The following is a 27,738-nucleotide window of genomic DNA, read 5'->3' as shown; positions in this document are numbered from 1 at the left end:
AGGGCTGGAGGCTCCAGACACAATGCCTCTGGTCTAGAGGACCAGACCATGGTGGAGGATGCCCAGCCCACCTCGGGGACCCTCCCCCAACCAGCCTTGTCTTCTCATGCACCATCGCCCAGGTCTGTGAGTCCTGCCAATTGCTCTGTCTTCCCCAGAGTTGGCAAAGTTGACACTTCCCTGTTGGAAATTCTCAGCTTTCACCCTGTGTAGCTGGGAGCTGTCAGCCAGCAGCTTTTCTCTGTCAAGGTAGCAGTGAGGAGTCAGGGGAGGGGGCTGCCCTGCTGAGCAGAAAACGAGGGAAATGTCAGGTGCTTAAGTCCATCTGAGAGAGAGCAACCTTTCCCCCCCTGGGTGGGGGAGGAATAGAATCCGGGGTGTAACAACTTTGGAGTTTTCATTGTAGTGGGTGGGGGGGATAGGCAGTACTCTGCACGGCTACCAAATAATACAAATGCACACAATAAAATATCCAAATAATACAAAAGCCCTCAAAGTTTTTTAAAACGCTGACGCATCATTCACCTTTCATCATGGGCCTTGCGCCTCCCAAGGTGGGTGCCCTCCAACTCCCCCTCCACCCTGCTCCACTTCGCTTTGGGAAGTCAACACAACCGAATTTTACAAGACATTTCCCTGGAAATATGCCTTCTAATTTAGAGAAAGTTGTCAGCAGAGGACCATGCTCCAGAAACCACAGGCTATGAAGAATGAGCTGACATGTTGAGAGTTCACTGTTTTAATCAAATAAAACCTACAACAAAGTTAATCTGACACACAGTTAATGAGATAATCATTGTTGCGCTTCGTGGGAATTAGGCATTAATGGGAAAGAAGTTTTTATAAATGATAGTAATTATACTGTTGCCTTTACTCAGCCAAAATTTTTAAAAGATTTTTCTGCTTGTTTTGTTACCTCCCTTGCAAATGCTGTCAGTCTACATGATGAAGTTTCCTGGGCATTTCTGTGTCGTTTTGTCCCCTTGCCCCAACCCAGGTCATGGGCAGACAGCAAAGTTTTTTTGAGCACCTACCATGGGCCACGACGCAAAGCATTCAGCTTGGATCATCTTGTTGAATCTTCAGAAGAATCCCCAGAAATAGCTTGACAAAACAGAAAACTGAGGTGTCCTTTTGTGGCTCCGCAGGTTAAGAATACAAACTAGTCTCCATGAGGATGCAGGTTCGATCCCTGGTCTCACTCAGTGGGTTAAGGATCCAGTGTTCCCGAGAGCTGAGGTGTAGGTCACAGATGCGGCTTGGATCCCATGTTGCTGTGGCTGTGGTATAGACTGACCCCTAGCCTGGGAAGTTCTATATGCTGCCCTAAAAAGGAAAAAAAAAAAAAAGAGAGAGAGAGAGAAAGAAACTGAGATTCAGGTTGGTCGTGGAAGCAGGAATGAGCCAACCCAGGCGGACGGCCCTGACCCCGAAGTGCTGGCCAGCCCCTCTCCCTCATGGTCCCTGGCTGGCCACTGCTCCCCGGGGACATCTCGTGCTGGGCAGCAGAAGCGTCAGGCTCTGTGACTGCCCAGGAGGATGCTGCCTGAGCTCCAGCCTGCAGCGCGTGGAAAGGGGTCAGGGCAGCATGGGCTTTGTAGCCGCCCGGGCCAAAGTTCACATCCCAGCAGCTCACTGAACCCCTCGGAGCCCTGGAGACTTGATCCATCGCACAGCGAGGGGAAAGTTCAGGGCTCCAGCTGATGTCAGTGAAGGCCGAGCTCAGGCCTGGCTCACAGGAGCGGGGGAGCAGGAGCAGCCCTGGCACCTGAAGAAAACAGAGGTGGAGGCAGAAACGGGAGGTAGCGCAGCCCCGTGTCTGGGAGCCTGGGCACAGGGGCTCCGATGCAACGAGGGAGAGAGCATCCTTTCCCACTGAGATTTGTGACCGGGGCGGGGCGGGGGGCGCCGCGGGGGACACCTCAAGGGGCAAAACCGTCCCAGAGTCTCTTTGGGACCAGCTGTAGGTCAGCCCAGACTCCATGAACAAGGCCAAAACCCACCTCCAAGCACATCTCCTAAAAAGCCGCAAGCTCCCCAAGCAGTCCTTTCATGCCCGTCTGGGTTATAAAAGGGTTAAATCCCAGCATCCAGTCCGCAGCAAGGGGAGGGAGTCAGCCAGCAGGAAAGCCCAAGTGGGAAGAGAACTCAACAGCAAGGCTGCCAACACCGTCCAAGACAAACTTCTGCCAACTCACCATTTGCCCTGGGCCTGCCCTATTTGCTGTCACCAGTGGGGGACAAAGAGAGGTTGTGTGCAAAGGTACTTTGTGTTCCTGTGGCAGGGGGCCAGCAGGGGAACTCTTGTCACCTGGCCTGGCTGAGGATTCCAGGGCAGGAATGACACCACCAGGGTCATCAACAAAACAGGACTGAGTGGACACTGTTGTGACCCTAGAGGGGCCTTTGCCCCGAGGCCCTGGACCAGGTGCCACTGAAGCTAGAAAGGCCATCTGGGGCCAGTAGTGTCCTAGGGCCTCACCAGTGTCTCAGCTGGCCCAGGTGCACTCTGTCCTCTGAGCCACCGACAGAACACAGAGAGCAAGAGTCACAGGGCTAGGAGTTCTCATCGCGGCTCAGTGGTTAATGAACACGTCTGAGATCCATGAGGACGTGGGTTTGATCCCTGGCCTTGCTTAATGGGTTCAGGATCCAGCGTTGCCTTGCGCTGTGGTGTAGGCCAGTGGTTGCAGCTCTGATTTGACCCCTAGCCTAGGAACCTCCATATGTTGCAGGTGTGGTCCTAAAAAAGACAAAAGAAAAAAAAAAAAAAAAGAGTCACAGAGTGGCATCTAGGCTCTAGAATCAGCTCTACTTGGTGTCCAGACCCAGGACAATTTCCTTCCTCTGAGTCTTAGTCTCCCCACCTATGAAATGGGGCTAATCAGGAGGACACATGCGCTCTGACGCATGTGTGGAGCCCAGCGGCTTGTTCAAATGAGGGCTCTGTCAACGCCAGCCATTTATAACGACAATATACATATGATGATAATTCATTCCAGAAATACCTGTTGAGCACCTGTGACAGGCCAGGTACTGTGCAGGGTGCTCCTGAAGATAGAAAGGTAAGGAGAGTCCCACCCCTCCTAGGGGGCACACACCGAAATAATTCTAACCTAAGTCTAGGAGTATTGAGTGACGTGGAGAGAGGTGTTCCAAAACAGGCATTCAGGGACGGCCTCCTGGAGGAGGAAGCATTTCAGCTGCGTTTGGGCAGCTGGTCAACTGGTGGTGGGGGAAGAGAGAGAGGACTTGGTGCATGAAGAAAGAAGCAGAGGTGTAAAAGAACATGCAAGATTTGGGCACACAGAAGCTCCAGTATCCAGTGGGGGCCGGTGGGGAGTGGTGGTCAGTTTCCCTGATGAGAGAAAGCATTGCTTCCCCCCCAACCCTGCCCCTCTGCCTCTGCCTCACTGGGTGACCTTGAGCCAGGCACCCCCTGTCTCTGAGTCTGATGAATGGTTCCCCATCTTTTCCTCCAAAAACTCCAGTTCCTCCTTTCATTTCTCTCCATTCTGCCTTCCGCACATATGCCGAGTCTTGGAATGATGAAGTCACTCAAGGTTTTGACAAAGGTTGTGAGTGATCAGTCATAGGCAAAGGGAAAGAGTCCCCCCTGACTCCAGTGTAGGTGGCTGGGACGCCAAGCGGACACTACTGCCGTCTAGAAAGGCTATGATGAGGCCTGGGCTGAGGAGAGTGAAGGGCAGCTGGAGATGGGTTCCCTGGGTCAGAAGGCAGAGCCTGGGTGATTGATGGCTGGGTGCAAAGCCACAGAACCCAGCAGAGGTGGGAGTGGGGGTGGGGGGACAATTCCCCCACCTAAGGGGTGAGACAGAATACTAACTCAGGTGGTTAGTGTAGGAGCATGGGCTCTGATACCTTCTTTTTTTTTTTTTTTTTTTTTTTTTGTCTTTTTGCCATTTCTTGGACTGCTCCCACAGCATATGGAGGTTCCCAGGCTAGGAGTCCAATGGGAGCTGTAGCCACCGGCCTACACCACAGCCACAGCAACGCAGGATCCGAGCCTCGTCTGCGACCCACAGCTCACGGCAATGCCAGATCCTTAACCCACTGAGCAAGGCCAGGGATCGAACCCGCAACCTCATGGTTCCTAGTCGGATTCGTTAACCACTGCGCCACGACAGGAACTCCCTCTGATACCTTCTTTCGATATGGATATTGATTAACATTTGTGGCTTAAGGGCTCCAGGGAGTAACACATCCACTCGTTTTATTATAGGAAAGGTACATTCCCCACAGACGTTGTTTACTATAGGAAATGCGAATCTCTAGCCCACTCCTCATCTGATAAAAAAGGAATGAGAGGAATGGTGACTTAAGCTAAGGAAAGAAAAGGACAAAAAATCCCATAAAACTTTCAGGACACTTCCAACCCTAAAAGCCTTATTGAATGAGGACTGACCAGGTAATTGGGCCAGGCCAGTGGGAGAAAACCATATCTTTCCGGAGCCCATGTTAGTACCCCCGCCCCCCGAATCTTTAAGGGCTAAAAACCCCTAAAGGACAATAGAGAAGGGGGCTCTTCTCCCCGCTCCCAGCTATCCTGGGTGCTATTTGCTTTTCTCTAATAAAGACTTAGCTTGCTTGCTGCCTGTGTGTTCGCGGCGTTCATTCTTCGACTGCTGTGAACAAGAACTGGGATTCCAGGATCATCTTTCTGGTATCAGGGGGGACTAGTGAATTGGTGCGAGCAAGCTGAATTTGAGGTGCCTCTAAGATATCAGGTGGTGAGTCCAGTAGGAAACGCAGTTAGTAGTAGGGGCTACAGACCTGGAAATCACTAGATGGGGCCCAGACAAGATACCCAGGTTATCCTAACCCGCTCAGTGCCTTTGACCTATTCCATGGGAACCAGGGATGCTGAAATAAGTGAGGAACAGAGGAAAAAAAGAGAATGGCAAGGAAGTGATGCTCCCGGGCCTCAGTTTCCCCATTTGTGGAATGAGAGGAGGTGTTGATGGGGAGGGAAAAGACTAGCTCTTCTTGCACCTTTGCTTTAAAACTCTTGAGATGGTCCAGGAACAGCCTCTGTTCCCAGGTGTGGTCTCTCTGCCAAGGCACCTGGCCTCTTTCCCTTGGGAAAATCCTGAGGCTCTCTTGGCTACCAGGGCTTCTTCCTGTTTCCTCTGTTGCTAGTTCTCAATTTGGAGTTCCTGGCTTGGGCTGGCAGGTGAGGAGCCGTGGGGTTTGTGCTGGAGGCAGCCAGGCCCTGTCTTGCTGGCCATTGTCTTTGTTATCTGATGGGAGGTTGGTAGGCGGGACCAGTGGTGCTGGTGCCTAATGAGTGACTGGTGTGCCAGCCAATGAGACAGGCTCAGGGTGGGGCTTCTACTTCAGCAGTACAAAGTGTCTTATCCTTTGCTCCCGCCCCGCACCCCAGATCAGAAAACAGTGGGCAGAAAGAGACCCTGGAACTGATTTTTAATCGTTCCAAAAGCCTAGCAGAATCAGAACATTTATTTGTGCGAGGGCTATACAGCCTTACCTAAAATGTCAAGTTTCTTTATTGGAATTATAATGGAGAACATGATAAATATACATTTATTCCATGATTACTAATTCAGTCGTCTGTTTTCTATGAAGCAAAACCATGACATGCTCAGAAGCCTTGGTTGGTTTTGTTTCATACAAAATTGGCTCCTGAATTAACAATTACTGAAACATGTAATTTGATAGCCCTAAACTTTTAAAAACAGAGTGTGTGTGTGTGTGTGTGTAGAGGTGGCATAGCAAAAAGGTAATATGCTCTCATTTTACAGATGATAAAACTGAGGTGCTAGAGTTACCCTTGTGGCTCAGTGGTTAACGAATCCGACTAGGAACCATGAGGTTGTGGGTTCGATCCCTGGCCTTGCTCAGTGGGTTAAGGATCCGGCGTTGCCATGAGCTGTGATGTGGGTTGCAGACGCAGCTCGCATCCTGTGTTGCTGTGGCTCTGGCGTAGGCCAGTGGCTACAGCTCCGATTCGACCCCTAGCCTGGGAACCTCCATATGCTGTGGGAGCAGTTCAAGAAATGGCAAAAAGACAAAAAAAAAAAAAAAAAAAAAACCCACTGAGGTGCACGGGGCAAGGACCCATCTCATGGTCACATGATGAGGCAGGGATCACACAGCAGGGAGGACCAGACCCCAAATATCCTAAACTCTAACCCTGGGCTGTCCTTCGGGCTCCGGCTGCTGACGTTTACTGAAAGTACTGTGGGTGGGGGGAGAGGAAGCGTTAACTAATTCTGTACCTCCAGGCCAAGGCCGACAGCTGCCAGGAAGATAAGGGGAGGGGACCCCTGGGAATAAACCGCCTGTGGATTGGAGAGATTGAGCAAGGCAGAAAGAACAGGTGCAGGTGACAACAGCGAAGGGGGGAGGGGAGGGGAAGACAGAGAGACAGAGAGACAGGGACAAGGAGAGATAGATGGAACCAGACAGAGCCGAGGAGGTGGGGCTCCTGGGACCCTTGACGACCCATGTGGTGTGGAAGGCTGGATCCCACGGGGAGCAGAACCTGGTCCCAGGCCCACACTCTCTATGATCCCATGGAGGATGAACTGGGCCCCCCAAGGGCCCCGAACTGCAGAATCAGCAGGGTCTAAAGGGAGCACCTTGGCCTAAGCCGTGGGGCGAGAGTGACAGGTGCACCTGGGGGGCCAGCAGCCCTTTGACAAGCCAGCAGCAGCAGCAGCAGCAGCAGCAGCGGCCCCCACCCCCGCCCCGGCCCCCCACTCCCAGAGGGCTGCCAGCTACTGCCGCATACAATCCCTTTGTCTCGCTGGCCTTGCCTGGAACAAGCACTCTTATTCGGAGCCAGCCCCATTTAAAACCCGCCCCCAGCAAGTAAGTGGGGAGCCCAGTCTGAGGTGGGTGAAAGGGCACCAGGCTAAGGATTCCAAGTCCACGGCTCCAGGCCCTGTCCTGTCACTGACTCCCCGCCTTTCTCTGGGGGCAGTTAAACCATCTCCACTCAGAGTAAAGGTCTGAGGGCCTCTCTGGGCTTCGTGGCCCAGAGCTTGGTTGCAGGAGCCGGGTGGGTGGGTGGCTTCCCTCCCCTGTGCGCTTGCTCTGGAGGCAGACGATGGGCTGGGCACTGGGCAGCCTCCCTCCTCTGCTCCCTGGGGGACCCTGTGCTTGAGCAGCAGGCCGGCACCTGTGTGAGGAGTGGCCAGGCGTCCTGCCCGGAGCTGAGGAGAAGCTACCCAGGAATTGAGCCCAGGCCTTCTTGTTCAGCCAGAAATTCCAGCCTTTTAAGGATCCAGGGCCAGAGAGGAGCCTTTTCCAGGGCACCAGGGAGCTGTTTTTCCAGCTCGGCGGTATCACCAGGCCTTGAGGGAGACTTCCCTGCTCTTCGATTGGGTTTTCTGGAAAGACACTTGGCTTGCTCGTGGTGAGATTGTCATTGGACAAGCTGGCCGGGTTGTGGTCCCTTCTGACAAGACGGAGGCTCCGGCCCTTCATCCAGGCTCTCAGGAAGGAAGGATTTTTCTAATCAATTCTTTGAGATTAATTTACAGACAATAACATGTACCCATTTTAGATGTACTGGTCAATGAGTTGATAAAAGCATATGTTTGTGTACCTACCAAAATAATCTCCATCCCCTCAAAGATTCCTTCCAGCCCCTTCCTCAGTCAATCTCCACCCCCTACAGTGGCCCTAGGCACTGACTGATCCACTTTCTGTTCCTACAGATTAGAGTTGCCTGTTTCATACATATTAATGTTCTCTCTCTCTCTCACTCCTTTTTTTTTTTTTTTTTTTTTTTTTTTTTTTTTTTTGTCTATTTAGGGCCACACCTACAGCATATGGAAGTTCCAGGCTAGGGGTCGAATTAGAGCTGCAGCTGCCGTCCTACGCCACAGCCATAGCAACGTGGGATCTGAGCCTTGTCTGCAACCTACACCACAGCTTGTGGCAATGCTGGATCCTTTAATCCACTGAACAAGGCCAGGGCTCAAACCCGAGTCCTCATGGATACTAGTCGGGTTCGTTACAACTGAGCCACGACAGGAGCTCCCTCCTTGTATTCTGTGTCTGACTCTTTTTTTCAGCGTAATAACTTTTCGATTCATTCACCTCATCGTATCTATTGGTAGTTCTCTCCTTTATTTTGCTGATTAAATATTTCATTATATGGATCTATATCATAGATTATTTATCTATTCCCTGGTTTTTGGACAGTTGGGTTGTTTCCAGGTTGCCACCATAATGAATAGAGTGGCTATAAACACAGGTGTATAAGTCTTGATGTGGGAGTTCCCTGGTGGCTCAGTGGGTTAAGGATCTGGCATTGTCACTGCTGTGCAACCACTGCTACTGTGGTGTGAGTTTGACCATTGATCTGGGAACTTCCCACATGTCGAGGGTGTGGCCAAAAAAGAAAAAAAATTTTTCAGTCTTTATGTGGATGTACGTTTCCGTTTATCTTCCATTAGTACCTAGAAGTAGGACTGCTGGGTCGTAGGATAAGCGTATGTTTAACTCTTTAAGAAACCACCAGGGGAGTTCCCGTCATGGCACAGTGGTTAACGAATCCGACTAGGAACCATGAGGTTGCGGGTTCGGTCCCTGCCCTTGCTCAGTGGGTTAAGGATCCGGCGTTGCCGTGAGCTGTGGTGTAGGTTGCAGACGTGGCTCGGATCCCGCGTTGCTGTGGCTCTGGCATAGGCCGGTGGCTACAGCTCCGATTCAACCCCTGGCCTGGGAACCTCCATATGCTGCGGGAGCGGCCCAAGAAATAGCAACAACAACAACAAAAGACAAAAAGACAAAAAAAAAAAAAAAAAAAAGAAAAGAAAAGAAACCACCAGGAGTTCTCACTGTGGCACATCGGAAAAGAATCCACTAGGAACCGTGAGGTTGTGGGTTCGATCCCTGGCCTCGCCCAGTGGGTTAAGGATCCGGCATTGCTGTGAGCTGTGGTATAGGTTGAAGACGGGGCTTGGATCTCACTGCATTGCTGTAGCTGTGGTGCAGGCCGGCAGCTGTAGCTCCAATTGGACTCCTAGCCTGGGAACCTCCATATGCCAAGGAAGCAGCCCTAAAAATGCAAAAAAGAAAAAAGAAACCGCCAAACGGTTTTCCAAAGTGGTTGTGCCCTTTCACAGTGTATGTGTGAGTGTGAGGGATTTTGAATGCTGCCCCTTTGCTATTCTACCTCTTGGCCTTGTCTCCTCTCCAGGGACGGAGCAGCCTTGGTGAGATGGTTTGGTGCTTCGGGGAGGGGAAGGGAGCCCCTTGGCCCCACCAGAAAACATTCCCCTGCTCCCTCAGAGCGGCTGCTCGAGGTTGAGATTAATGAGCTGTGCTGAGTTAGAGGAGGGATTAAGGATCTATTTATACCTGAGTTTAAGCAGATGCATTGTTGGCTAAAACGCTGTAATTATTTTCCTTTTGCGAGTTCTTCCCATCCTGTGCGAGTGTTTTTAAACAGAGCTCCTGCCACCCTGGCAGCCTCACCCTTGTTTCCTGGCCTGCCCTGCCCCCCACCCCCCAAGGTAAAACCATTTCTTCCCAAGGCTGGGGGCGGGTGGCTGCTTCTGTTCCCGAGCCCCGCTTTTCACCAGCGTGGGCTGGTAGCTGGAGTAGGCAGCCTGTAGCTGGAGAACTTGGCTGTTTTGTTCCCAGTGTCCCGCCCCAGCTCTCACCCCCACCCCCAGCCCGTCACATTGTTCCTCCTTGCCGTCAATCACTGGGGAGCCTTGGACACCCCGAACTCCAAATGATGCAGCTGCTCCAGGAGAGAGGATGAGGCTTTCTTTTTGTGTTCAGACATTTCACTAATTGCCAAGAGGTGGGAAGGACAGGCAAAGGAAGATCTTCCCCTGGAGCAAAGTTTAAGGAAAACGATGAGCCTGGCACGGCCATGCTGGCCCTGTTCCTACCCCTGTTCTGACATTTTTAGGCCCAAGCCAATAAATGACTCCCTTAGGATAAATTAAGATCTTCTTGGAGTTCCCGTTGTGGTGCAGTGGAAATGAATCCGACCAGGAACCACTGAGGTTGTGGGTTCGATCCCTGGCCTCGCTCAGTGAGTTAAGGATCTGGTGTTGCCGTGAGCTGTGGTGTAGGTCACAGACTCGGCTCGGATCCTGCTTTGCTGTGGCTATGGTGTAGGCTGGCAGCTGGACCTCCGATTGGACCCCTAGCCTGGGAACCTCCATATGCTGTGGGTGTAGCCTGAAAAAGCAAAAAAAAAAAAGATCTTCATCATAAGACTCTAGAGCTGGAATGTCTTTCAGACCTCAGGATACTTAAGAAAACTTTATCCCTGCTTGGTGAGAAAATGGGAAAATACCACTACCCATTTCAGTAGTCACTCACTCAGCTGCTTCCAAGCTCTGACTCCTTTTTTTTTTTAGGGCCGCACCTGTAGCATACGGAGGTTCCCAGGCTAGGGGTCAAATCAGAACTACAGCTGCTGGCCTGCACCACAGCCACAGAAACACGGGATCTGAGCCTCGTCTGTGACCTACACCACAGCTCACGGCAACGCCAGATCCTTAACCCACTGAGCGAGGCCAGGGATTGAACCTGCATCCTCATGGATGCTAGTCAGATTCAGATCCGCTCAGACATGGCAGGAACTCCAAGCTCTGGCTCTTTAGAAGGCCTTTTCTAGCAAGATTCCCCCCAATCCCAGGATATTTTAATCAAGTCCACGGATGATATGCCCCAGACTGTCAGAAGTTTGGCTGGGAGGATGACCCTGGGATATCACCCCAGGTTGAGCTATCGAAATACCACTCAGCCCCTTATTATTATTACTGTTAGCATTTATTTTATTCAAAGATTGCAATAAGGCTGGGAGGTGCTGAATCTAATATAGATAGGCTGCCCCTTTAGGCTAATTTTTATTCCAAATTGGCTTCTCCAAACTTGTGCTGTCTACCTACCATGGTAGCCATGTGGCTATTTAAATTAAAATTAATTAGCTTAAATGAAATCAAAATTTTAAGAGTTCCTGTCGTGGTGTAGTGGTTAACAAATCCGACTAGGAACCATGAAGTTGCGGGTTCAATCCCTGGCCTTGCTCAGTGGGTTAAGGATCCAGCGTTGCCGTGAGCTGTGGTGTAGGTTGCAGACGTGGCTTGGATCCTGCGTTGCTGTGGCTCTGGCGTAGGCCGGTGGCTACAGCTCTGATTCGACCCCTAGCCTGGGAACCTCCATATGCCACGGGAGCGGCCCTCGAAAATGCAAAAAGACCAAAAAAAAAGGAATTAAAATTTTAGTTCCTCGATTGTACCAGTCACCCTTCGAGTGCTCAATGCACACAGGTGGTCTAGTGGCTACCGTGTTGGACAATGTAGATGTAGGACGTTTCCAACATCACAGAACATTCTAGTAGACAGCCCTGTTCAAACATTTAGCTATGGAGCTCCATGGCAGCTCAGCAGGTGAAAGATGCGGCATCTGTCACTGCTGGGATGCACGTTTGATCTTGGGAATGTCCACCTGCCTCGGGCATGGCCGAAAAAGAAGAAAACAAAACAAAACCCTTAGCCGTGTATGCAGTGGTGACTTTATCACAAAGAACATTTCTGCACTATCTACACCTAGGCTGGGCCTTAAAGAAAAAAACATCTCAGAGACACCGTCCCTCCCCAGGCCACATCGCAATTCCAGAAGGACACATTGACACGTGGGATTTAAGACAATAGAGGACAAGCGATGATAGACATATAAGAAGGGCAAGAGAGCAGTGCAGTTAGAGAATTGAGTGTTATGTCCAACGGGAGCTCCAAGGAGGGGTGTCTGTCAGAAGGAGGGCATTGAGGTCATTTGAGGCGATGTCTGGATTGGCCCTTGAAGAGTGGATAGAAGTTTTCCATGTGAAGGAGGCAGAAGGCTATTCAAAGAGAAGGGCATTGCATGTGCACAGATCCAGGGGTGTGAGGGGCTGGCATGTCTGGGATTGTCTTGGAGCAAAACGGAAAAGCGTGGGGTCAAACGGGCCCAATTATAAGACTCTGTAAACTCTATAAACTCTGTAAACTCTATAAACCCTAAGGAGACCTGGGTTTAATCCTGGAAGGCTTCTGAGGAGAGGCAAGACATGGAGAGATTTGCATTCGAGGAACGTCACCTCAGAGAAGGGAAGAAGCATAACAGGGAGAGAGCACCCAGGAGGATGATGGAACCGTCTGGGTCCAAACTGAGTTTTCCTGAACAAGGGCATGGAGAGAAGGAGCTGGATCTGAGGATGTCTGGCCCAGCCTGGGCGAGGCAGGGGGGGAAGGAACACACCCCATGCCCCCGGGGAGGTTTCATGTAGGAGATGGGACTTCTGGAATAGATTTATTGCTCTGGGCTCTAACCTCAAAAGTCTCCTACAATAAATACCGGAGCTAATTAGTCCCTAGACCGTCAGCCTCACTTCCTTCCAAACAGTGCCGTGTGAGGATTCTGAAACCTCAGCTTTCCATCTGAGTCCATGTTGGCAAATGGGTTCTCCAGGGAGGGGGCTGGGCCCAGGTTGGAGGGGGGGAGCCTGGGCTCATTACAGCCCCAAATACACAGCTGTTGGTTGTCCAAACGCTCCACTCTCGGCTTTATTTATAATCCTAATTACACCCTCCAGGAAGAACAATTGCTGATCAACCCAGTTACAAATGAAAGTTAATAAAATGAGGAGACAACAACAAATATCAAAGGAAGGGCTGCCAAAAGCTGTGATCAATGGCAGCGGAGCCTGCAGCGATCGTGGCCCAGCTGCCTGATCTCATCGTGCCCACTCTTCCCCTCCCGTGATTTCTTCCTTCCCCAGGGGGCTCAGTCGACCTACTGTCATCTCCCATAAGGGGATGTCAGGTTTCAAGTGCCCCAGGTGGGTCTCCCTCCACCCTCCACCCTCCACCCCTCCGATCCACCCTGCCTTGCCAAGGGGCCACGATGTGTGGATGGGGCCACGCGGTAAGCAGAGAAGGGAAACAGGACCTAGACATCTATCCCTCTTCCCCAATCTCTTTGGTTCTCCCTTGCTGCTCCCTCTCCTGTTCCCAGCATCTCACATTTCCCATCATCTCGACCAGCCTCCATCCACCCAGAATGTTCTGAGCAGGACCTGGATTCTGGGGATGTCCCGAATAGGCGAGCAGGCACTGTGGGCTTTGCTCAGCACACGGCAGCTGAAACACAGCCTCTGGCTTTTGCTGATCCCGTTCATTCCTTTTTCTTTGTGAAGAGGAAGCTGGAGAGGGGGAGCGGGGTTGAGCCTGCTCACAGGCCCTGCGGTCTGTGCGGGCGTCTCCTGTCTCTATGTCCCTTGATTCCTGCTCTGCAACTCACAACGGGCCCTGTGGGTTACCCGGGAGGTCGGGGCAGCACGTAGCGTCTGGGCCACTTCTTTGCAGCACGCAGGAGGGACACACTGGTGGGTGTCCTATCTCTGAGCCTTTTGCCAGCCCCAAAACCCATGGACCATGTGCTCACCAGCCCACGAGGGAGAACAACCAATCTCCCCAGGCTTTGTGGCACTCATTCTGGGAGTTCTGGCTTGTTCTGGCCTCATGTCTGTCCAACTCCAAAGTCTTGGCTCTGCCTCCCCATTCCTGGCCCTTTGGACGAGGGGTTTCTATCTCGTCCTACTGGCATTTGGCTCTTAGATTTCCCAGATGGGCACTGACATGGCTCACGCTGGGGATGCCCAGTTTCTGCATTGCCTTAATAGGAGCTGGGCCTTGGCTCCAGCCCTGCCAACCCCAAATATCTACACCAGACTCTTGGCCTTTGCCCCGGGGAAGCCAGGCTGGGCAACTCGAGTGAGGGGGGGGTAGAGTGACCAGCAAAGGAGCAGAGAAGACACTAGTGCCGCCTCCAGGGTGGGTCATGCCGGTGGAGGTGGAGGTCAAGTCTTCCCCCTCAGACTTCAAGGACTCAGCTCTGTGGGTGGCCCACTCACCCCTTTGGACTGTCCCCAGTCTGTTCACTTGTCTGCCTCCCCCACTAGCCTGTGAGCTCGGCGAGGGTGGGTTTAGGTCTGACTGACTGCTGGATCTCCACTACATGGTGTAGGTCCTGGCTCTCTGACTAAATGTTGAACGAAAAAGCAGACGAATGAGCTCTTTCTTCTTTATTCCTGCCATGGTTAATGTCAGCCTATTCACATTAAGGCCACACAGCGGGCGGCAAGCAGAAGGTCGTCAAGTCCTATTGATTCTACTTCTTCTTTTTTTTTTTTTTTTTTTTGTCTTTTTGCCTTTTCTAGGGCCGCACCCATGGCATATGGAGGTTCCCCGGCTAGGGATCCAATCGGAACTGTAGCCGCCAGCCTAAGCCACAGCCACAGCCACATGGGATCTGAGCCACATCTACGACCTACACCACAGCTCACGGAAATGCCCCCCAACCCACTGAGCAAGGCCAGGGATCGACCCCGCAACCTCATGGTTCCTAGTCGGATTCGTTAACCACTGAGCCACAATGGGAACTCCTGATTCTACTGCTTAAAATACTTCTCCAGTCACTGCCTTCTTTGGGGGACCAAGTGTTTCTTGCCTGGGTAATTCCAGCCAGGAACTGGTGGAAGTTCCCAGGCTAGGGGTCGAATCAGAGCTATAGCTATCAGCCTAGGCCACAGCCACAGCAATGCCAGATCCAGGCCGTGTCTGCAACCTACACCATAGCTCGCGGCAATGCTGGATCCTTAACCCACTGAGCGAGGCCAGGGATCGACCCTGCAACCTCATGGTTCCTAGTCGGATTCATTTCTGCCATGCCACGACGGGAACTCCTCCTGGCTCCCTTTTTTGACTCTTCCATGTATCCATCTTCCCTATTGCTGAAAGGTATAACACAGATCTGATCATGCCATACCTTTGTTTAAATGCCTTCCATAACTCTCCATTTCTCACAAAATAAAGTACACTTCCTTTAGACCCACCGTGATTTGGCTCCACTTACATTCTAGCCCATTTCTTGCCACATTTCCCTGTGGATCCTGTGAGCCAACCCCCCAGAACATCTTACTGTCTTCAAGCAGGTTATTCTAACACATCTCCCTTTGCTTCTTCTAGCCCTGCTCCAAAGGTTAACTCTCTGCAACAAGCCGCACCCTTTCTGATCTCCTTAACTCGCAGCAGCCCTTAAAGGACTTGGCTGAAATGTCACCACCTCTATGGCTCCTCTGAGGCCATCAGCTAGCCCCCAAACATCCCTTCTTATGCTTCTTTTCAGCTCACACGTGGGAGATCACAGAGTATTGCAGTTCTATATGCTCCATACCTTTTTTGCATGAGCACATACGTTTCTTGAGGGCAGGACCTCAGTCTCACCTCCATGTACCCAAAGCCTGCAGAGAGCCTTGTGGGTGGTAGGAGAGGCTGTGTGACCTTGGGCAACTCACTTAGCCTCTCTGTTTCTCAGTGTGTTCATTTACAGAACTGTCAATATCATAGCTCCGACCTCGAGGGACTCTTCCACAATGAGGATTAAATAAGTTGCTACATATGAAGGGCATACAGCAGCACCTCTCGCGTTAAGCCCTCAATAAATGTTAGATCCTGTTATCAACTGTAATTATTAGGTCCTCTATAAGTGTTTCTTTGAATGAATGAGTGAATAAGAGCCCGCAGAGTCTAACAAGGTACTTTTCCACCCATAAAGAACATTGAGTATTAGAGTCCTTCTGCTCAGATCTTAAAGGCAGGTCAAGGAGTTCCCTTCATGGTTTAGTGCTAACAAACCTGAGGACACAGGTTTGATCCCTGGCCTCGCTGCTCAGTGGGTTAAGAATCAGGCGTTGCTGTGAGCTGTGGTGTACGTCGAAGATGTGGCTTGGATCCCATGTTGCTGTGGCTATGGTGTAGGCTGGAGTTCTGATTCGATCCCTAGCCTGGGAATGTCCATAGGTCATGGGTGTGGCCCTAAAAGGCAGGAGGAAGGAAAGAAAGAAAGAAAGAAAGAAAGAAAGAAAGAAAGAAAGAAAGAAAGAAAGAAAGAAAGAAAGAAAGAAAGAAGGAAGGAAGGAAGGAAGGAAGGAAGGAAGGAAGGAAGGAAGGAAGGAAGGAAGGAAGGAAGGAAGGAAAGAAAGAAAGAAAGAAAGAAAGAAAGAAAGAAAGAAAGAAAGAAAGAAAGAAAGAAAGAAAGAAAAAAGAAAGAAAGACAGGTCAAAGTGCCAGCTATGTCACTTGGATCAGTGGTAGCTCATGGGTGGATAACCATTTGCCAGTTCTTTCAGTGGAGCCAAAAACATTTGGTTAAAGAAAGATGGCTGGAGAAAGTTTTATCATACTTGTGAGAAGGACAGCAAGGGACAGGGCCTGACCAACTTGATGACAGCGGTGATACTGAAAGGCAGTGCCAGAGTCACCCAATAATCCATGATCTAGCCCCAAATTCCCTCATTACCTTTGAGAAGGATGTGGAATCATGACTATTTGGGCTGCTAAATTACAAGGAACCAGAGGGGGAAACAAATTTCCATATCTAAAAAACCTTAAAAGACAATTGCATCTCAATCAGTTCTTCAGAGAATGATTATTTTGATGTTGGTTCAAATTCTGCTTCTGCTATTTACGTCTTTGTAAGACGCTGCCATCTCTTAATCTTGCTGATCTATTACATGGAAATAATTCTTATCTCATGTGGTTGTTGTGAGGTTGAAATGACATTAAATGAGATTATTTACATATAAGGTAAAGCAGTGGGATCATAGGTCTGTGCAGACTTAGTGTCTGAATCAATTTTGAAACAGCGTGCTGTACCTGGATCTAATAAAAACGTTCACCTCCTAAGTACAAATGACATTGGGCAGCTACAGGTGTATTTCTCAGTCTTACGTTCTTTATTTTCTTTTTTTCCTTTCTTTTTTTGGTCTTTTTAGGACCATACCCGAGGTGCATGGAAATTCCCAGACCAGGGGTTGAATCAGAACTATAGCTGCCAGCCTACACCACAGCCAAAGGAATGCTGGACCTAAGCCGCGTCTGTGACCTACACCATAGCTCAAGGCAATGCAAGATCCTTAACCCACTGAGCGAGGCCAGGGATCGAACCTGCATCCTCATGGATACTGTTGGGTTCGTTACCACTGAGCCATGACGGGAACCCCTCATTCTTACATTCTAATCAGAAAGAAAAAAAACAAAAGCTGAATATATAAGGTGGGCTAGACATTTTGTTGGTGGAAAACAGAGTTAAAAACCACAGTCCTGCCCCCGTGGAACTCATGGTCTAGTGTGGGTGGCAGACAAGACAGCAGATTGTCAGTCATGAGTCAAGTTCCATAGGTGACGTGATGTGTCCTCCCAGAGAGGAAGCACTGAACTGAGATGGGAAAGATTGGGGGGGGATGGTGGTTAAAGAGGGCTTCTGGAGGAGGTGATGCTTGAACTAAGCCTTAGAGGAAGAGCAAAAATCATCCAGGGGAGGGGGATGGGAAGCTTCTTCCAGGCAATGAGTGGCGGAAACAAAGATGATGCAGGGGAAGAGTTCCCATCGTGGTTCAGCGGTGATGACACCGACTAGTATCCACAAGGGCTCGGGTTCGATTCCCGGCCTCACTCAGTGGGTTAAGGATCTGGCGTTGCTCTGAGCTGTGTGTAGGTCGCAGACGTGGCTCAGATCCTGTGTTGCGGTGGCTGTGGCCGGCAGCTGTAGCTTCAGTTTGACCCCTAGCCTGGGAACCTCCATATGCTGTGGTTCTGGCTCTAAAAAAGATTAATTAATTAATTAGTTAATTTAGGAAAAAAAATAAAACCAAAGATCTTGGGGCACAAAGAGCCATCCCTACTCTAGGGAGAGCAAACTGCCTGATAAGGTAAAGAGCAGATGGGAGGAAGCAAGTGAGGAGACAGGAAAAGCAAGCCAGACTTAGGTCATGGGAAGCCACAGGTTCCAAGCTAAGGAGTCCTGATTCCATCCCGAAGGCGGTGGAAAGCCACTGAAGGCTGCAAGCAGAAGAATGACCTGTTGCCATTAATGTCTGGTCTGCCCAGTCTACAGGCTCTGTGAAGGACAGGCCTGAGGAGAGGAGACCAGGAGGTAGCTACTGAAGAAAGACAGGCAAGCTATTCCCACCTGGAGCTGCGCCCAGGCCACAAGGAAGGTGACTCCACAATCTAAATCCACATACAAGGTGACAAATATACTAGCTTGTAGTAGATGCTCATTAAGAAAAGGCACCTGGATGGAGTTCCCGCTATGGCACCGTGGAAACGAATCCGACTAGGAACCATGAGGTTTTGGGTTGGATCCCTGGCCTTGCTCAGTGGGTTAAGGATCTGGCATTGCCATGAGCTGTGGTGTAGGTTGGATCCTGCATTGCTGTGGCTGTGCTGTAGGCCAGCAGCTGTAGCTCCGATTAGACCCCTAGCCTGGGAACCTCTATATGCTGCGGGAGCGGCCCTAAAAAGACAAAAAAAAAGAAAAAAAGAAAAAAGAAAAGGCACCTGGGAGTTCCCTCTGTGGTGCAGTAAGTTAAAGATCTGGCATTGCTGCAGCTGCGATATAGGTCGAAGCCGCATCTTGGATTGGATTCCTGGCCAGGAACTTCCATGTGCTGTAGGTGAGGCCAAAAAAAAACAAAACAAAAACAACAAAAGAAATGGCCCCTGGGGGGTTCCCTGATGGTCTAGTGGTTAGGACTTGGCGCTTTCACTGCTGCCACCAGGTTTAATCCTGGATCTGGGAACTGAGATCCCGCATCAAGCCACTGCACACTGCAGCCGGTGGACGGGGTGGTGGGGGGCGGGGGTGGGGGTGGGTGGGGGGGTGGGAAAAAAGAAATGGCATCTGTGTGCTTCCAGGCTGGGGGGAACTTTCCAGTGTCCCAGGCAAGGAAGAGAAACTTTGAAATGTGGGGAGGCAAGCCTAAAAGGATGCACCCCCAAAATATTTATAGTGATTATTACTGGGTGGCAGGATTATGAAAGATGTGTATCCTTTTTTTCCACAATAAACAGGAGTTATTTACTTTTTTTTTTTTTTTTTTTTTTTGTCTTTTTGCTTTTTCTAGGGCCGCTTCCCGTGGCATATGGAAGTTCCCAGGCTAGGGGTCGAATCAGAGCTGCCGGCCTACGCCAGAGCCACAGTAACACCAGATCCGAGCCATGTCTGCAACCTACACCACAGCTCACGGCAATGCCGGATCCTTAACTCACTGAGCAAGGCCAGGGATTGAACCCACAACATCATGGTTCCTAGTCGGATTTGTTAACCACTGCACCACGACGGGAACTCCTACATATTTTTTAAAAGAAGTAAATCATTTAAAAAATCAACCCAAGAACCTTGGATCAAAGAGGAATTGGAAGGACATTCATTAGGCACAGAAGCTGGGCTCTTCGGCGATCTAGGTCCAGTCTGGAGTCAGTGAGGGAGAGATTTAGAAGCAGAAGAGCAAAGTCTGCTCGGGCAGGAGCACGAGCACCTCCATTTGTGGGGGTCGTGGCGAGAGTCAAGCTCAGTAGGAAGGGGATCAAAGACCGGGGATGGGGCGCCAGGCAGGCATCTGCTAGAGGGACGGTGAGCGAGCCCTCAATACAGACAGAGTTTCAGTAGGTGTCTGGAAGACACAAGAGGAAAGATTGTGTAACCCAGTCGTGGGGAAGAACAAGACTGGCTTATTGTTGGAGACCTGATCAACAAATTGAGAGCGTTCATCCTGGGGGCGTGGGCCTGGAATAAGTTCCAAGACAGCTTAATGACCCAGCACAGGTCCTCTCCTGGGATGAGTCACTGGAGAATGATACCAACCCAGTTCAGTCGTCATTGCCCCGCACCCGCCGCAAAGCCGCTGAGATACGGTGGCCGGTGGCCGAGCTGTTCTCAGGATCGTGCCCTCTCCAGACGGTTCAGCAGGGGCGGTGACACCAGCCAGCTTACCCCTCAGCCCTGGGCAGCCCACCATCTCCCCTTCATTGCGCATGATCAGGACTTACATAATCAGGCCCCCGATGGAAGTAAATACCCTCCCCACTGACAACGGTGGCGTGGGCAGACCGCTGCTGAATGGCCCGGGTCTGCTCCGAAATGCGGCAATGCCCATTTTAGGGGGAGCCTGACTTTTGTAGGAGCTACTTAATGAGGTTGGAAACTGGTGGCTTGGGAATCAGGGCCAACTGCAGTCGCCTCCGAAAGAGAAATAAGGGGAGTTCCCATCGTGGCTTGGTGGTTAACGAACCCAACTAGTATCCATGAGAGCGCAGGTTCGATCCCTGAGCTTTCTCGGTGGGTTAATGAGCGTTGCCATGAACTGTGGTGAGGTGGCAAATTCGACTCGGATCCTGTGTTGCTCTGGCTGTGGTGTAGGCCAGTGGCTACAGCTCCAATTTGACCCCTAGTCTGGGAACCTCCATATGCCAGAGTGCAGCCCTAAAAAGCAAAAAAGGAAGAAGGGAAGGAAGGAAGGAAGGAAGGGAAGAAAGAAGGAAAGAAAGAAAGAAAGAAAGAAAGAAAGAAAGAAAGAAAGAAAGAAAGAAAGAAAGAAAGAAAGGAAGGAAGGAAGGAAGGAAGGAAGGAAGGAAGGAAGGAAGGAAGGAAGGAAGAAAGAAAGAAAGAAACTACCGGAAGAAATAAAGGAGCATGCAAGTCTTTCACCAGAGGCTCTGAACTTCAACTCTGGGTCCACCTCACAGAAGCTGTGTGGTATTGAGGATTCCATTCAACCCTATGGAGTCTCAGTTTCTTTGCCTATAAATGACAGTAACGACCCGTTTCTCTTAGCCCAGAGGCTAGTAGCAGTGCACCCTCCTGCCGCCTTGCGTGTGTCCAGCACTGTTCTAAGGGCTTTACACACAGATCGATAGGTTAACTCTATAATTATAAACAAACTTACATGAGGTGGGTATTATTATGATTGTTGTTCCCCTAAAGAGGAGAAAAACTCAGGCACGGGGAAGTTAAGGGAGGTGCCCAAAGGCAGATGCTACTGTGAGATCTGGACTTAAACCCAGGCAGTTAGATTTTGGAGTTCACGCTTCAAACCGCTGCATTCACCTTCTCCATTGGCTGCAAAATGCTTTACAAGTAGATGCAGGTTTATTCTTCTTCGTTGAGACTGCCATTTCCAGAGTGCTGAATTAAATGCCTTAGGCCTCACTCACTATGTGTTTGTGGTTGCCACGGCATTAATTCAGGAAAGGAGGGGTCTGATCACTGTGTCCAGTGGAGGCTAAGTGCTTAGTGTCAATTCTTTTTTTTTGTTTTGTTTTTTGTCTTTTTAGGGCCGCACCTGCAGCATATGGAGGTTCCCAGGCTAGGGGTCAAGTCAGAGCTGTAGCTGCAGGCCTACACCACAGCCATAGGAACGTCAGATCCAAGCTGCATCTGCGACCTACACCACAGCTCAGGGCAATGCCGGATCCATAATCCACTGAGCAAGGCCAGGGATTGAACCTACATCCTCATGGATACTAGTAGCGTTCGTTGACCACTGAGCCACTTAGTGTCAATTCTTACGAAACCATGGAAGAAGATGCAGGAGCAAAAATGGAGAGAACTAGTGACTTCCCACGGTTTTGGAGCTTATAAGCCAAAGATCCTTATTTGATCCCAAACATTCCAGCACAGGTCTTGTTGGGCCTTTTTTTTTTTTTTTTTTTTTTTGTCTTTTCAGGGCCACACCCACGGCATATGGAGGTTCCCAGGCTAGGGGTCGAATCGGAGCTGTAGCCACCAGCATACACCAGAGCCACAGCAACGCGGGATCCGAGCTGTGTCTGCGACCTACACCACAGCTCACAGCAACGCTGGATCCTTAACCCACTGAGCGAGGCCAGGGATCGAACCCGCAACCTCATGGTTCTTAGTCCGATTCGCTAACCACTGCACCACAATGGGAACTCCCAGGGCTTGTTAGGCTTTAAAGAAAGCCAGGCAATGTGGTAGTTGAAAGCTTGGGTCTCTAGAACCTGCATTCAAAGCCAATTCCTGCCACTTCCTGGCCGAGGGACCTTGGGCAAGTTATCTTACCTCTCTGAGCCTTGGTTTGCTCATCTGTAAAATGGAGACGGCATCTACCTCTTAAGGTTCTGGGGAGGTGAACACGGATTAATACAAGTAAAGCTTGTAATAGTGACACATAGCCCTCTCTCAATGGCTATGAAAGCAACAAAAGTATAGTATTTGACTCAAGGTTGCTTTCCTTGGAGGGGGCATAAGAAGGGCTATATCCAGAAACCAGGAGATTTACCAGTGGTGGGATGTTTGTTCAGGGAAGATTCTAGCAGGAAAGAAGCAGGGAGGACAGGCTGTGGGAGGATGAGATGAGGGCCCAGGAGTGTCAGCCTCATGTAAGTGGGGAAAGGTCCATTTGGATAGGGGGTTCGTTTAGGGGGTCCAGAGTTGGGCAGCAGGTGGCTCTCCTTCCAGGCTTGGTGCCCAGTGTTCAAAGGGTCTGACAGTGTCTGTAGGAGCCCATCCACATAGTCCATATAAAGGTCTGGCGAGGATTTGGCAGCAGGGACACAGCCACTGACTAGGAGTTTCAAGGTCAAAATTTATTTTCTAGGTGGCTGGGAATCAGGGAAGAGATTATGAAGCGTGTAGTAGGAGAGCCATCAGAACTGGGGTGCAGAGGAGTTCCCTGGTGGCCTAGTGGTTAAGGATCCAGTGCTGTCAGTGGTGTGGCACAGGTTTGATCCCTGGCCTGAGGAAATTCTGCATGCCACTAATGAGGCCAAGGAAAAAAAAAAAAAAAAAAAACTGGGGTTCTGGAGTTCCCATCATGGCTCAGTGGTAAACGAATCCAACTAGGAACCATGAAGTTGCGGGTTCGATCCCTGGCCTCGCTCGGTGGGTTAAGGATCCAGCGTTGCTGTGAGCTGTGGTGTAGGTTGCAGACACGGCTCGGATCCCGTGTTGCTGTGGCTCTGGTGTAGGCCGGTGGCTACAGCTCCGATTTGACCCCTAGCCTGGGAACCTCCATATGCCGTGGGTGCATCCCTAAAAAAAGACAAAAAGACAAAAACAAACAAACAAGCAACGAACAAAAAACTGGGGTTCAGTTAACAGTGGGCTAAGGACTAGAGAGGGTAGGGTGGGCAAATCCAGACATCAGGCAGATGGAGATGGGCAGATGTTAAAACCAGAGGAGTTAATGAGCAAAGGTTCAGGATAGCGCTTTATCCCAGTGTTGATGATGATGATGGTTGGCAGCCAGGATCTGGGCTTCAAGGTCAGGATTTCAGCTCCTTAGAACAGAAGTAACCAGACTGGGATGTGACGATGTATGATTTTCCTCCACAAATCTAGGACTGACGTTGCCAACTTTTTTTTTTTTTTTCCTCTCTTTTTGCCATTTCTAGGGTCACTCCTGCGGCATATGGAGGTTCCCAGGCTAGGGGTCAACTCGGAGCTGTAGCCACCAGGCTGCCCACAGCCACAGCAACGTGAGATCTGAGCTGCGTCTGCAATCCACACCACAGCTCACGGCAACGCCGGATCCTTAACCCATTGAGCAAGGCCAGGGATCGAATCTGCAACTTCATGGTTCCTAGCCGGATTCGTTAGCCACTGAGCCACGACGGGAACTCCCAACATTGCCAACTTTTTAATTTAGCCAAGTGAGGCCGTTCAAACAACCAAAAAACTCATTACCCATCATCACCATGATCTCATAAAAGCTACCTTATTACCAAAAGTAAGACAGGCATGATTTCAGAAGAGACAGCATTTAAACAGGAAGTGAAAATTGACTTCCCAGACAACACGCTCGCTTACACCGTGCCGCTGGTGGAGCACAGAGCAGGATCGGAAGGCAGGGCAGAGTTTAGAATTGCATTTGTGTGCAGGGCTCCCCTCCCTGGGGCCTGGACTACCTTGGGGGCTTGGCTGCAAGGTGTCTGTCCTGGCCCTGAGCCTTCATGCCAACCTAGGCCATCACATCTTCACAGCTGGCGCCTCTCAAGTCCTGGGTGGACACTCGCTTCCTCCCCAGCCTGCTCCTACTCCATCCCAGGGCCACCTGGGTCCTCTCCCACTTCTAGCCCTCCTCTTGCCCTTTGGACCTGAACCTGAACTTGCTTTCTTCAGCCGGACCATTGGCATTCTTTATGGACCTTGGCTGGAATCTACCTTCTGGTGCCTCCTGTTCCTACCTGCCCTTGAATAGATACCCTGCCGCATCCCTACCCCCGGACCTCAGCCTTGGCCCCTGGCCTTGATTGCTGGGGACCTGCATGGAATGTTCAGCCTTCATGGCCACTGCTATGTGGATCCTACACTTCTTCCCCCCACATTCTCCTGTTCGCCTGTGTTTGGGCTGGAATGGCCCCATGAGGGTGAGGAACAGAAGAAGACTTGGAGTTCCCGTCGTGGCGCAGTGGTTAACGAATCCAACTAGGAACCATGAGGTTGTGGGTTCGATCCCTGGCCTTGCTCAGTGGGTTAAGGATCTGGCGTTGCCGTGAGCTCTGGTGTAGGTCACAGACACGGCTCGGATCCTGTGTTGCTGTAGCCCTGGTGTAGGCCAGTGGCCACAGCTCCGATTAGACCCCTAGCCTGGGAACCTCCATATGCAGAGGGAGCGGCCCAAGAAATGGCAAAAAGACAAAAAAAAAAAAAAAAAAAAAAAAAAAAAAGACTTCTGGTCATAATCTGTGGCAATTAATAGGCCCCAGGGCCAGGAGCTAACTGGGTAATTAATCCATATCCGAGTCAAAGTCTGGCTCTTGGATTTATCTGTAAGCTCTTTGAGGCAGGGGGCATGGCCTGATCATCTTTTATTTAATCTTTTATTTTCTACCCACTCCAACCCTCCCTGCCCACTGCTCCCTCTAAGACCAACTAGCCGAGTCCATCCACAATATATTTGTTGCCTCGAATTTGATTCCTTTGACACATGTTTACTGATTACTTGCCAAGAATGAGCCACTAGGATAAGACGAACAAGATGGGGTTCCACCCTCAAGGAACCTTCAGCCTAGCAAGGAGGACAGCGTGCACACCCACGGAACTAAAAATGAAGTAGGAAATATAGACTGTTTCCAGAAAAGCATGAAGGCTGAGATGAATTGTTTTTACCTCCGAGTGCTCAGGTGGTTGGCCCCTCTTTCGTCAGCCCAGCCTGGGAAAAGATCCCTCTCCTGGGGCTCCAAGCACAACCCAGTCGGCCCTGAACACAGTTCTGAGCTGAGAGCCTGCATCGTGTGGTTTGTTTTGTTTCCAGAATTTTTTTTCCCTTCAGTTTCCCATTTGCCTCGGTCAGCTAACACTCCTCCCTGCCCCTCCTCCTACACTCACCCCAAACAAGACAAGACCTTCTCTTAAAAGCCAATTATCTCCTCCTCCCATTGCAAGATAAGGGTGCCCTTTGTGTGTCATTTTCATTGATTTATTGATGCCTGTTTTCGTACTGCATTTGCTTGGCCTGTACTTACTTTGTTGAAGCCCTGAGGTTGTTTAAGCAAATGCGCACAAGGAAGAGGAAAACAAATCAAAGAAACATCTAATTCTTAAAAAAAAAAAAAAAAAAAAAAAAAAAAAAAAAAAAAAAGGGAGTTCCTGATGTGGCACAGTGGGTTAAGAATCTGATTGCAGCAGCTCAGGTCCCTGGCCAGGCTCAGTGGCTCAATGGGTTAAACGACCCAGTGTTGCCACAGCTGTGGCTCAGATTCAGAGTCTGGCCTGAGATCTTCCATATGCCACAGGTGCAGCCACAAATAAAGGACTTTCAAACAGCTGATTTGGTAACAATCATGATTTTTTCCAAGAGGAAGAGAGTCTAGGACTGGTTGGGTAGGCGTATCTTTCAGGCCAAAGATACAGATCAAGGATTTCCATAACTTGCTTTCATGACAGTAGCAGTGAGTTGCCCTTCCAGAACCACCGGGTACGTTCATTTCCCCCTGGGGAAGAGGGGGGCTGTCCTGCACTGTTGCTCTTTGGTGGCCTGCCAAGCCTGGACGCTTCTCCCAGTGGGCTGCCTTATGATCTGTACGCAGTCATTGAGGGTAAGGTTCTCCAAATTCCCACACATTTTTGGTGATAGAATAACCACTTTCTTCCTGATTTGTAGTTATATGGTGTGGACAGCCTGAAGGTTGCAAGCAAGAATTCTGGATCAGAAGTTGGGAGACCTTGGGGGAAGGTCGCTTCATGGCTCAGCAGTTAACGAATCCAATGAGGAACCATGAGGATGCGGGTTTGATTCCTGGCCTTGGCTCAGTGGGTGAAGGATCCGGCATTGCCGTGAGCTGTGGCGTAGGTGGCAGACGTGGATGGGATGTGACGTTGCTGTGGCTGAGGTGTAGGCTGGCAGCTGTAGCTCTGATTCTACCCCTAGCCTGGGAACTTCCCTATGTCGCAAATGTGGCCCTAAAAAGCAAAAAAAAAAAAAAAAAAAGAAGAAGAAGAAGAAGTTGGGAGACCTCGGTCCTAGTCTGGACCCTGGAAAATTCCCTGACTTATCTGGGATTATGTTTCTCTGGATCAGATGTCTGAAAGTTCCGTGAGCCTGCGTATGCTTATTTAATTTTAATTCATTATAAATAAAATGCAGTTCATTGTAAAGAAGAAAAAAGTGAAGATGGTACAGAAATATATCAGGATGGGTCCCTCACCTCCACCCACCATCACCTCCAGAAATAAACACTCTGGTTGGGTGAGCACCCTTCTGGAAATTGTCTATGCCCAAGCAAAAGTATCAATAGGTAGGTTTAGATTCCGTCTAGTTTCCAAGGTTGCCACAGCAAGCCTAATAGCTGTGGAATTCTTCACTTTTTTTTGCTTTTTTTTTTTTTTTTTTTTTTTTTTGCTTTTTAAGGCATATGGAGATTCCCAGGCTAGGGGTCAAGTCGGAGCTACAGCTGCAGGCCGGCACGACAGCCACAGCAATGCAGGATCTTAGCCGAGTCTGCAACCTACACCACAGCTCACAGCAATGCCAGATCCTTAACCCACTGAGCAAGGCCAGGGATCGCACCCGCAACCCCATGATTCCTAGTCAGATTTGTTTCCACTGCGCCACAATGGGAACTCTGAATTCTTCACTTTTCTAAGACAAGACTCTGTCTTCTTAAAATACGTCATTATTTTGGCTCCAAGAAAGTTTTATGCTTGGGTGAGGTGTTGCGGTTCTTTTTTAAAAATGTATGCACTTTTATCTAGAACATTCCGGAGATTAGGAACAGGTGTGGAGCGGGCTTATCCAGGGCTGCGAATCAATTACGCACACCTATGCCAAACTCCTCATTTCTTGCTTTCACATTAGCAGCCTGAAATTAGCCGCTGTAGGAGTATTTACATAGAAACTGGCAAATGCTACAAATCAGGGCTCCCCTGGCCCCACCCAGTTTATTAGCATATCGCCGGGCCTGGTGCAGAAAGTGCTTTAGCAACTCGACAGAGGGTCGGTCAAGCAGTGCTCTGTAATTGAATGGGCTTTATGGAGTCAAGCAAACAGGATGTGCAGGCTATGTTCGAGCTGGCAAAAGCTAACAGAACCCTAGTCAAGATCATGGAAATAGAAGCATCTAAGACCTACAGCTCTTTCACCCTGCTGCCCAAAGCAGATGTGTCACAATCTATGCCTTTTAGATTTAAACTCTGAGATAGAGTTTAGAATAATGGCCCGGAGTTCTGCTCGTGGCTCAGTGGTTGGCGAATCCGACTGGGAACCATGAGGTTGCGGGTTCGGTCCCTGGCCTTGCTGAGTGGGTTGATGATCCCCGTGAGCTGTGGTGGAGGTCGCAGATGCAGCTCAGATTCTGTGTTGCTGTGGCTCTGGCGTAGGCTCCAATTCGATCCCTAGCCTGGGAACCTCCACGTGCCGCAGGAGCAGCC

At 50.2% G+C, this 27,738-nt stretch overlaps 1 long non-coding RNA gene across 1 annotated transcript; it reads right to left on the bottom strand.

Annotated features, from left to right (window-relative positions):
- Positions 1-723: 723 nt before the first annotated feature.
- Positions 724-25,114, bottom strand: LOC110255912 (uncharacterized). The gene is made up of 2 exons (XR_014821233.1): positions 24,979-25,114; positions 724-1,326 (listed from the first exon to the last, which is right to left on the bottom strand). It is a non-coding gene; the product is annotated as an uncharacterized LOC110255912 (long non-coding RNA).
- Between the last annotated feature and the right edge of the window lie 2,624 nt (positions 25,115-27,738).

This window comes from Sus scrofa, chromosome 12, assembly GCF_054392235.1.
Source record: "Sus scrofa isolate SSC_HxYL_T2T_F1_AM1 chromosome 12, Sscrofa_HxYL_maternal_Yorkshire_Landrace_v2.0, whole genome shotgun sequence".
NCBI classification, from domain to species: domain Eukaryota; kingdom Metazoa; phylum Chordata; class Mammalia; order Artiodactyla; family Suidae; genus Sus; species Sus scrofa.
Note: the sequence above shows the minus strand (reverse complement) of the source record. Positions and strands in the feature narration are given on the sequence as shown.